An 11,912-nucleotide genomic window follows, 5' to 3' on the forward strand; every position below is an offset into this window, starting at 1 on the left:
TTTTTTGCAGATGACAGTTGACACTATCTAACCGCATGCGCGGCTGACTTAAATAGTGACGTCCTAAAAGACTAAAAACTCAAACACTTGCACTGACTACTAAACCGGATCCACTGTTACCTACACTACATTTAGACGATGTCCCTATCATAAAAGTTTATAAACACGGGCATTTGAGATTGAATTTTCAGAAAAACTGTAAATGGGACAAACACGATAACATTATTTTAGCCAAAACAAGTAAAATGATTAATTATCCTAGGTCTTTAGATCACCGCCTTAAATACTTTAAAAACTGGATACGTCCCGTGAAGAAAGGATGTGTATCTCACTGCAGGGCGAATGCGTCACAAACTCGTCGAAATGTACAATGATTAATTGTTCTAGGTTTTTATAAGATCACGAATAGTTAACGCATGCTTGTTGCATCATAAGGCCTGTCATTGAGTCAAATGGCGTGGTTTCGATTCCCCGCTTGTACGTGGCCAGGATTAGGGTCGCCTGTCCAACCTTATGGGTTTTCTCTGGGTCCGCCGGTTTCCTCCCACTGAAATAAAATTGAACATATGTTAGCCCCGAAATGACCTAGTTTGTGTCGAATGGACGTTAAACTCCATTTCTCCTTCTCTCACGCTCTGGATACCAGTCTTATTCTTCTACATTTTGACTATTGTGACGTAATATGGGATGGGTGCACAGATGGACTGAAAATTAAATTAGAACACTCAGCAGATATGCAAAGGGTACCAGGTGTTTCTCACTACAAGGCGAATGCGTCAGGAACTCAACTTAATGTACAAAATTATTAATCAGCTAAGCCCTCCATCTATAATTTAATTCATTTTCCACAAACTCCTTACAGTCTTCGTAATAGCAATAATTTAACCGAGTACCTAATTGTCGGACAAATCCGTTATACCGTCTATAATAAAAGAAGTAGGATAGCCTTGATCTAAGTTTTAATGTGTGAAGAATAGCGTAGTCTCGATTTTCATTGCGACCGTTGTAATAAGCAGGGACTCGATTATCCATTTATAAAGAAAATCATTAAATGGCGATCGTGTTTCAATCCGTTTAAAATCCTAACCATCCGATAGTCTAGAGAGTTAATTATATAATTATAAACTTGTCATGTGATGTGAATAAATGTCTAATTACTAATTCATCTAACATTTTTGGCCAAAGGAAATATTTGCAATAGGCAGGATTATCTCTTACATACTACAGCTTTAAAATAGGAAAACACATATCCAGTAGACTTAAATTCATAAATTTATTGTCGTTACTATTGGTATTGACATAAAATTGCTTCTCCAATAACTAAACGGCCATCGTATGCTCTGAGAGTTCAACAGAATAGGCTTTATCGAGTATGAAACACTCGACATGGTCGAATAACAATATTCCATTAATTTGTTAGATATGATCATATATGCCACAAAGGCTAGCAGTATCTCTTTCTTTTTGCTTCCACTAATGGGTGATTATAAAAATCGAGCGTGTTGAATTATTTACAAACATGTAGCAGAATAGTTAAATATCGTAATGTCCTACTGAATGATTCGCACATGTATATATAGATTTTGTGCAGCCCTTGCTTAAATTATTAATGCTCTTGCCTTGTCTTGTATTACTAAAAGAAGGCAATTCTCTGTGGAGATTGCAGGTTGTTCTTGAGGAAAATAATTTCTTTTCACCGACATGAATCGGCGGAAAGTTCTATTTGTCCAGGACTGGAATTGAAACGGGGAAACACATATTATTGTGTTTCTGTCATAAAGACGCCAAATTTCTATTACCACATTATTGCCATTTTGTCGAAATGCAATTTTTTACCATATTGTGCACGTCTTATTATAAAAGAATCATTAACCCAATTTCTAAAATAGAGCGGTCATAGACCAATTATTAACAAAATCGTATTATATGATTTTATTTGTAATTTATAATTATTACATAGTTACCATTTTTTATTGAGATACCTTTTTTTCAAATTTGGATATTTAAGGTTCATGGAAATAAGAACTGTAACCCTTTAAGCACTGTAAAAGAAGTTGGTAGTCAAATCCGCCATTATCCTACTTCCTATTCATACAAATTTATCATTGCATTCTACTTAAATTCATAGTGTTGAAATATATACTATATGATAAATAGTTTACCTCTCTTTATTAATGTATGCCATTACAAATACAACAAACAACATATTTTCTAGTTAAAGTAACGATAAGTGTTTTTGTTGGTATTTTTTGTTGTAAAATATCACGCTAATATGTAATCGGGTTGATTTTTAACATTTAATTAAGAAAACAAAATCAAAAAATAATTCTAAATAATATTCCTGCTTGGGTTCGAGAGGTTTGAAAAGATGCTCATCGATTTTGTTTACCACAAATAAAAATGCCGACCGTCATACATAGATCGGTGGATTTTTTCTACTGTAAGGAATTGATATAATTTTTGGACTGATATTCCTGTTAGAGATTAAAGTTTCACAATATCGTAGTTTGCAAGGGATTTCCCAAAACTTCACATAGAGTCTTTGCTGAACGGGTTATTAATAGCGAGAGAGAGAAATGGGGTTTAACGTCCACTCGACACAAACCAGGTCATTTCGGGACTAACATATGGTTCAATTTTTATTTCCATAATTCGCTTGCGCGTAGGGGTCTTTAGCAGTGGGAGGAAACCGGAGGAGCCGGAGAAAACCCACGAGGTTGGACAGGCGACCCTACTCCTTGTCACGTACAACCGGGGATTCGAAACCACGCCAGTTGACTCAATGACAGACTTAATGATACAGCGCACACGTGCTAACCACTAAGCCACCCACCCCCCGTTATTAATAGCAGGAAGAGTTGAATATTACACAGTGTCATAATTTTTTTTTTCTGAGTTAACATAACACTCATAGCTGAAAAATTGAAAATAATTTACTTGGGATTAAATATATAACAGATTTGCTGAATTGTAAATTTTAATGTTTCTGTTTGACTGCATCTTCGTGTAGAACAACTCCGTGGTTTCTATCGATTTACGGTTGATTCCGGTGACTTCGACGAAAATTAAATATATACATGTATTTACTATGTATGTGGAACAGATAACAAGCTTTAATCTGTTGGGTCTGGGTTTCAGCAAAACTATATACCGGAAAACTACCGGAAAACACCGGAAAACACCATGTTATACTGAATACCGGAAAACACCGAAAAAAACCCCACTAAATACCGGAAAACACCGGTATTCAGTGTAACATGGTGTTTTCCGGTAGTTTTCCGGTGTTTTCCGGTATATAGTATAGCCCCTGAGTTTTTATTGGACATTTAATTCTGTGTTAACATGGTTTGAATACTATAATTTTATTCATGTCATTCGACGATGAAGAGCTATCTTGATTAAATGTTGTGATATAATACAGATATTTACTGACATAGAACTATTTAGATAATAAACCAAATATTATCAGTGAATTGGGAGATAACAGCCTGTTTCGAATTTAGAGGGGTTGTTTTAATCCATTTAACAATGAGACACAGCAGATGGAATCTGAAAATGGTCTAATTATCATTTCCATGGTGCACAATTTCTTGAAGACGTCTTTTCATTGGGTTTATGAAGCGAAAGATAGATAGTCCATATAGTATTGTAAATCCGTCGGGTTTTCGGGTGTCAATATATATGTTTTCTGGGCAGCAGATTCCATTTATGCAATTTACAACTATGTAACATTATCACATGTTCGCCTATTTAGCATCTTTCAAAGATGCCTTCCATTTGATTAAGTAGTCGTTTTTTATGTGTCAATATGTGTATGTGTTCGGGGGTACATATTCTATAGCTGCCATTTACAACGGTGTTAAATTATCATATGTTCACCTAAAATGCCCGTTAAAATGTATTACGAATTTTACATGATTTTAGGGTATCGAGGGCCATCTTGGGTGCTATCGTATAGGGTATTTTTAATCACCCACCTATAAACTAATGAAACTAACTGCTGTCGCCGAAAATGGAAGTACAGTATCAAAAACGCATTTGAATGCATTTTTGGAACAGGAACTGATCCCAAACCGCTACCCATCGTGTTGTTCGTGTTCTTCTTGGCGGCGACGCTCTTCGAAAATAGTCATAATCTCAGCATACTTGTTCCTTTGACTGTGATAACACCGTGCTCAGCTCCTGGTTTATAGTTCGGTGGTACTTGTTTAGTACAGTAGTCTGAGAAAAATCCATGATGCCGTAGGTCAACCTGCATTGTTTTTATCAATCCAGATAATGATAAATTTAGAACCGTGGGTGTCGTTTTGGCTGTTCAACATAAACGAAGCACTTTTATAGGTCAAAGATAAGGCACGTAATATTTCAGGTACATGTTTTTAAAAAAACAGATCAGACAATTTTTGAGATCATTATATTAAAACTTCTCTTGCAAAATGAAGGTTCTGATCTTTCTAGCTGTATTTATTGGTTAGTATGAAATGTTATTGATGTGGGGTTGTTCAACAATAAATAGAATAACTGGATTTTACCCAGTGATGCACTACTGGTACAATGTGAAATTCTAAAAATATTGTTTATTCTTGCAACTCTGAGCGCCTAACGCAGTTTTTCAATCGTCGCATGATGTCTGTTTGAACATCAAAATGTTACGTGTGCAACAATAACTTTATGCATGAGGGTTTGAAAGTAAATTTGAATCCATGATTGTATAAAGATGCATGACCAGGGGTATAAGCGATTTGATTATCATCATTAAAGTAACAATCGGCGGCTATAACTAATAGACAATACCAGTGCAAATTTTTCGGGTAATTTGTTCTACTTTCCAATATTTCAAATATATATATACACCAAAAACCATATAAAAGGATAGTTTGCTCTTAGATAGACTTTAATATGAGTTCGGTATAGATTCTAAAATGGTTTTAGTGCATATATTGTTTTAGACAGCCGTCTGTTGTTGTGAATTGCTATACATCGGACACTTCCGTGTTATTATGTGGCTTGCACAATATTACACGGCAGTTCGTTTATTACTTAAATCAACTTGCAATACGTCGAATACTTATGCTGACTCACAGCTAGCTGGAAGACTCCTTTAAAAGCGGAGATGATCATAAAGCGTTTAGCAGTAAATGACGCCAAAACAGAATATTCCACAATGCCAACTTTTTGTATTCTTTCACTTTTGTTTATCTATTTTAGCCACCGTAGCATGTGAGTCATGTGTTCAAGACGGCGATTGTAAATCTTTATCCTGTGTGGTTTTTGCAACGACAAAATGTATCAATAATATATGTACTTGTACTCGAAAATGTGAAACTATAACTGGTAAGTAATATATATCATATCACCAAGACAATTAAACTGCTGGGAAAAGATATTTGATACCGATCGTACGAGATATTTGAACCGATCTCTGATTTTAAACATAGCAGTTACTATGCAGTGTGTGTCAGCAACATCATATGTTTCTATGGCAGAGGCTTACATGTATTTTTACGTTTGAATTTTGCAGGTCGTTAGCAATATCATACTTTAAAGTCTGTCTCACACATGCGGAGCCACTATGGCTAAGACGCTGGTTCGCTAGCCTGGAGGTCGCGTGTTTGATCCCTGCATTGGCCGAGAAAGTTCATCGGGATTTTCCGACATGGTTTACCCTTGTCAAGGACAACTGTCTAGTCGGATGGGACGAAAACCAAGGCCTCGTGTATACATTGGCGTGCATGTAAAAGATCCCTTGGCTGAACAGTCGAAAGGTACTTCGGGATCGGTTGTCCTTGTGCATTCAGTCCGTATTTTGATTTTAATGATTCGTCACGGCTGAGATTCCAGCGAAAGAAATGCGACTGAATCTCCTCGTTTAAACAATTGCCATCTCTTTCGTTACATCAACCCTTTGGGAGTTTCGGATCATATTTCTTTGTTTTCATTAATATTTTATAAGAGTAGCGAGGGTTGGTGTGATTGGTTATACGCTGTAGTCATAAAAATATGTATCACCCAATAATACATTCTACAGTAGATATCGCTTGTATGATAGATTTCATAATCTATTGTGATATCGCCTTAGGAGATATTGTTTTACATGAATTTGGTTGGTCAGTTAAAAAGGAACTACTTTTTTTTATTTTCAAAGAACAGTTCATTTTTTTTTACTAAGAGTAACTTCGTTTTTTATTAAAAATGAATTATTTTTATTTAATTGACCTTGATAGAAACACTGGGTCAATATAAAGGACTTTGCAATGGTTGAATTGCTGTCAAAAATGATGTATCCCTACGCCTTTATGTAATCAGGTTCAGTAAAACTGAAATCTTTAGCAAAGAATTATATTTATTTATTTGTGCATGTATTAAATGATTGGGTGATAAATAAAATCTCCTACTCGTCCTTTTTGATATCAAAAAATATCAACACTCGTCGATAATGTAAAAAAGAAACTCGGCAAGGGCTCGGGGTGTTTTTTTTCACTTTATTGACCCTCGGTTTTTTTTTTTTACTTTATCGGCTTGTCTTGATATTTTTTGATATCAAAAAAGACTCGTAGGAGATTTTCTATTTCACGGTTTTACTTTTTGATTTAACGGCGCATTGTATAAGAGCTAAGAGTGCTATCGCAGGTCTTTTTTCTTGTTTCAAATATAACTTATTATTTAGGGGATGACCATCCTCTGCTACTTTTGTAAGGAAGTGTTGCCGTTCCATTCAATAATTTAACATTAAAATGGATAACTGAGACTGTATTTATTGTCGTAGCAATCGTCCTTGACTGCCAAAACTATATGTATCTTGTAAAAACTTCTAACACTCATAACTTCACTCAGAATGTAGAAAATTTGACTGAAATTTTCAATTTTTCCATTTTCAAGTATCATTTATTTTCTAGAGAAATGTCATAGCAAAGAACACTGTGAACATGAGTATCAAAAAGATGATTGTCAGTGTAGCACCGGACTGCATTGTATCGATGGATACTGTCATTGTGGGTTCCCAGCTGCTTCTACACTACCTCCAGTAGTCACCACAGTACCAACAACTCAAGCACCATCTCAACCACCAACAACACAGGCACCTACCCAAACTCAACCACCAACAACACAAGCACCTACTCAACCACCAACAACTCCAACACCAACACCGACACAAGCACCATCTCAAACACCAACACCAACTCAATAGCCATCTACACAGTAACCTACTCAAGCACCAACAACACAATTGCCAACATAATAAAACTTTCTTTTATTAGCTATTAATGTATTAGTTATTGTTGTTTTGTATGGCTCGGGGTTTGGAAATGGGGATTTAAAGAATAGCTGACCCCGTAACAAATTGTTACTCCACCTCCATAAAGCAGGAAATATTGTGTTGAGATTATAATTCCCCGATTTCAGTGGTTCCCAACCTTTCGTTGGTTGTGACCCCATTCCAGAAACCAGTATCTGATCGCGACCCCTCGAAGAATAAAGTCACATTTTACTAGGAAACGTCATCATGATTTACATTTATTATTGTTTTACTTATTTGACAACTTATTGTTTACATTTTTACACCTTTTTAAAAATTGAGGTTAGACGATTGGCCACGTGTCAAGAGGTGCATAGATATGCTTTGCATGAAAACATAGCATTTTTCCAAAAGTTTCAGAGTACGAGGACTGGTTGAAAAAGGATCAATCAATTGGGTTGAAACAAACTTTTGCCACCAACAAGTACAATCATTGATTGAATCATAGACATAAGAACTGCAACCGCCGTGTTGTCATTGTCTTCGTACCGGGCCATATTGAGAACATGCCCATTGAAATCACGAGAAATGAACAAAACTATCTATAGGGCAGTCATTAAGTACCTACAACGTCCACTCGACACAACCTAGGTCATTTCAGGACTAACACATGGTTCAATATTATTTCAATAACTCACTTGCGCGTAGGGGCTTTTAGCAGTGGGAGGACCACGAGGTTGGACGCGTTCTGGAAGACTATCAACAGCAACCATTCAAGAACAGATTACCCGGGTGCATGACATGGTGATGACTGATCGACGATTGACCTCTCGGCATATTGCGGGCATCTCTCATGAGAGGGCTGAGCACAGTATCGCCAACGAGTTAGAAATGACAAAAGTTTCTGCAAGATGGGTGTCAAATCTATTGATCAAATCTCTTGATCTTTAAGAGAACAAAATGAAAATGAATGGAATGAAATGGGGTTTAATGTCTTACTGTTCTGCTCCGACTGAGCTAATGAAGACGGGTGTACAATGTGCTGTGAGAGAAATTTTGCCTCGGACATCGACATTATGGCCTACTCTTATATCAAATTCCAAATGGCCAGGTTGTTTTGCGTGCACCCTAGATGTCTACTCAGGACCTCGTTTGTTCGTTCCATCCGAACGAATACACGTTGCCCCTTACCGGGCCTTCTGCGCCACTGGCAAGGGGGAACCACGCCGGAAAATCCTGATAAACTTTCTCGGCCCACATTGGAATCAAACATGGGATTTGGTTTAAACATATTTTATTGACAAACATTAAAACGATCAGGAGCAAGTTCAAAAACTTAGAGTAGCTCTTTCCATACATATTGTTATAATCATTACAATTTTAAATAAGACAGCGAATCAATAAATACTTTATAATTTAACGGGTAATAAATAAACTATACACACCTTCACGGTGTTATGTCTTTGATGTTCTATAAACGATACCAGACATATCATACCGAGGATGGGGTGATCAGAGGGTGATATGTGATATCATCCCGGGTATGATATCACGTATCATCCACTGATGACATCATCCAATATCATCCCGCCCCTGATGACGTCATATTAAACAAACACAGTAAATCAATTTTAATTAGTTGTAAAGTTAATAGTACAGTTAGTAGCATAAATGATGGGATTGGAATCGTTTCTATTGATGTTTGCAAACAAAGCCGTCTTGCTAAATTTTCGGACTCGTAATTCTTTTCTGCTGTCTTTCTCGTCTTTTACGTGTTTGCCCTCATCACTGTTACTGACATCGTTCTCACCATTTAATATTTCACTTATTTCATGTTTCGTAGCACTTGATGTTCTTTAATATGTTCCCACCCCTGAAAGTAAAATACAGAAACGTTAATATTTCAACTATTAAGTATATGTGAATATAATATTTTGGGATATTCATTAACTGAGATATTCGTTGACTTTTTGTGAGGTTGTGTTCATTTTAATGAAAAATTTACATTTTTCAAGCACAGAAGCCGTTTGTTCAATAACACTTATACAGGAGGGGCAAAAGAATTGGATCCAAAAGTAAGCTAGACTAGCTCGTTTATTAACCTCTTCCCCTGGGGGTTGGACATGGACCAATATAAATAGGTACAACCTAATGGTGGATCATACGGAATTGGATCCCAATATGTTGACAATTGCAACAAAAAGTGGGTGTGGCACCTCTGACCCTGGGGGTTGGACATGGACCAATATAAATAGGTACAACCTAATGGAGGATCATACGGAATTGGATCCAAATATGTTGATAATTCCAACAAATAGTGGGTGTGGCACCGCCCAAATGAGAAGGCGTGGGGGGGGGGGGGGGAATGCACCAGAATAACTAGTTGCCGTCCTTAGGGTAAAAGGAATAAGATGATCCATTACAAATTCTGACTTGCAGACAACACATAGACATACAAAGAACAACAGGGGTCGTTCTTGGGGTATAAGGAATAGGTATGCAAAGTTTCAAAAGGCACACACAAAAACTGGGCTTGTATCTGTCCCAGGGGGTCGACATGCACCAAAAATAATAGAGGTCATTCTTAGGGTATAAGGAATCAGTATGAAAAGTCTTCAAGACGATCCATTAAGAATTGCGGACTGTAGCCGACACAAAAAGAAAATATGGGCATATCTCTGGCTCTGGGGATTGGGCATGCACGCAAAATAATAGGTTTATAAGGAATAAGTATGCAACTTTTCAAGATGATCCGTTAAGAAATGTTGACTTTAGGGGACACACAAAGAGAAAATGTGCGTGTCTCTGTCCCTGGGGTTGGGCATGCACCCAAAATAATAGGGGTGATTCTTTGTTTATAAGGAATAAGTATGCAACGTTTTAAGGTGATCCGCTAAGAAATGCATCCTGTAGATGACAAACAAATACCAAAAATGTGCCTGGCTCTGCCACTACGGGATCATCCTTAGGGTATAAGGAATAAGTATATACAGTTTCAAGGCAATCCATAAAGTATTGCACCCTGTAGACGACCCACAGACACACACAACCACGTGACACTACGCAAAATGAGGGCAATGGCCGCGGAGATGGGGCACGCCGCAGATAGGTTTTTTTGTTTTGTTTTTGTCTTTTGTTTTTTTTGGGGGGGGGTGGGGTGGGGGGGGGGGGGAGTCCGCCGGAAAATTATCTGTCATTTCCTTACATTTGACCTAACCGATACATTTGACCTTAGGGCTTATCAATCAGCGATTTGATCGGGAATCAAAGACACCTTTCTGTCAGGAATACAGTCAAATTGTAGCAGGGCCAGTATTGATTTCTTTCTCTTTTTTGTGGGGAGGGGGTGGGGGGTGGGGCATGGAATTGAACATTACATTGATGATGGTTAGACGGGCGCTATGGTATGCACCTTGTTGTATGGTTGAAAATTAATCTACTAATGAGATTGATACATAAGCTACTCGTAAATATCCCCCGTTATTTTAAGTTATCTAGAAATATATCCCTGATTGACTGACCATAAAATCTATGACACATATATCTACACAAGTATAATATCTATAATTTATTTATAGAACATGAAATAAATACATGTATTTACAAATTTGTTTTATGTACATTTAGAGTCAATACTCTATTCAGTTTCTTTCTACAGCTTCCTCTATTATACCTTCTGTATCTTTATCTTTAAAAAAAATTAATGTTTCTTGTTTCGTTTCCCCTGCCCCCCCCCCTCCCTCGTTTTATTTCTCAATCTGCTTGTTTTTTAGCACAGCCACAAGTACACAATTTTCTAAGCCGTTTTCCCACTCTGATAAAAAATTTACGGAAATTGCTTTCATTTTTCTCTTTTTTGCCTTCTACAGCTTTTGCTCCATAATTCTTCCCCTCCTCTAATTCCATTACTATTTCCGATTCTTCTATATCTCCCTTATCCATTCTTCTATTTTCCTTTTCTTTGGTTTGTGTTTTTATTTCCATCACATCAATTTCTTCTCTAAGCGCATTTATTTGTGTGTCTTGATTTTCAGTTTCTCTGTTGTTTTCTTCTTTATATTCTGTTTCTTCATCTTTTCCTTCTTTATATTCTGTTTCTACATGTTTTACATCTTTATATTCTGTCTCTACATGTTTTACATCTTTATATTCTGTCTCTACATTTTTTATTTCTTTATATTCTGTCTCTACATCTTTTGCTTCTTTATACTCTGTCTTTACATCTTTTGCTTCTTTATACTCTGTTTCTACATCTTGTACTTCTTTATACTCTGTCTCTACATCTTTTGCTTCTTTATACTCTGTCTTTACATCTTTTGCTTCTTTATACTCTGTTTCTACATCTTGTACTTCTTTATAGCCTCTTTCTACATCTTGTACTTCTTTATATTCTGTTTCTACATCTTTTACTTCTTTATATTCTGTTTCTACATCTTTTACTTCTTTATATTCTGTCTTTACATCTTGTACTTCTTTATACTCTGTCTCAACATCTTTTACGTCTTTATACTCTGTCTCTACATCTTTTGCTTCTTTATACTCTGTTTCTACATCTTGTACTTCTTCATGCTCTGTTTCTACATCTTGTACTTCTTTATACTCTGTTTCTACATCTTTTGCTTCTTTATACTCTGTTTCTACATCATGTACTTCTTTATACCCTGTTTCTACATCT

General features: G+C 36.5%; 1 long non-coding RNA gene across 1 annotated transcript; it reads left to right on the forward strand.

Annotated features, from left to right (window-relative positions):
* The first annotated feature begins 4,435 nt into the window (after window positions 1–4,435).
* On the forward strand, window positions 4,436–7,260 carry LOC126821137 (uncharacterized). Its single transcript, XR_007680267.1, has 3 exons — window positions 4,436–4,470; window positions 5,209–5,334; window positions 6,897–7,260. It is a non-coding gene; the product is annotated as an uncharacterized LOC126821137 (long non-coding RNA).
* Window positions 7,261–11,912: the final 4,652 nt, after the last annotated feature.

The sequence above is a fragment of the Patella vulgata genome, chromosome 5 (genome assembly GCF_932274485.2).
Source record: "Patella vulgata chromosome 5, xgPatVulg1.2, whole genome shotgun sequence".
Classification (NCBI taxonomy): Eukaryota; Metazoa; Mollusca; class Gastropoda; family Patellidae; genus Patella; species Patella vulgata.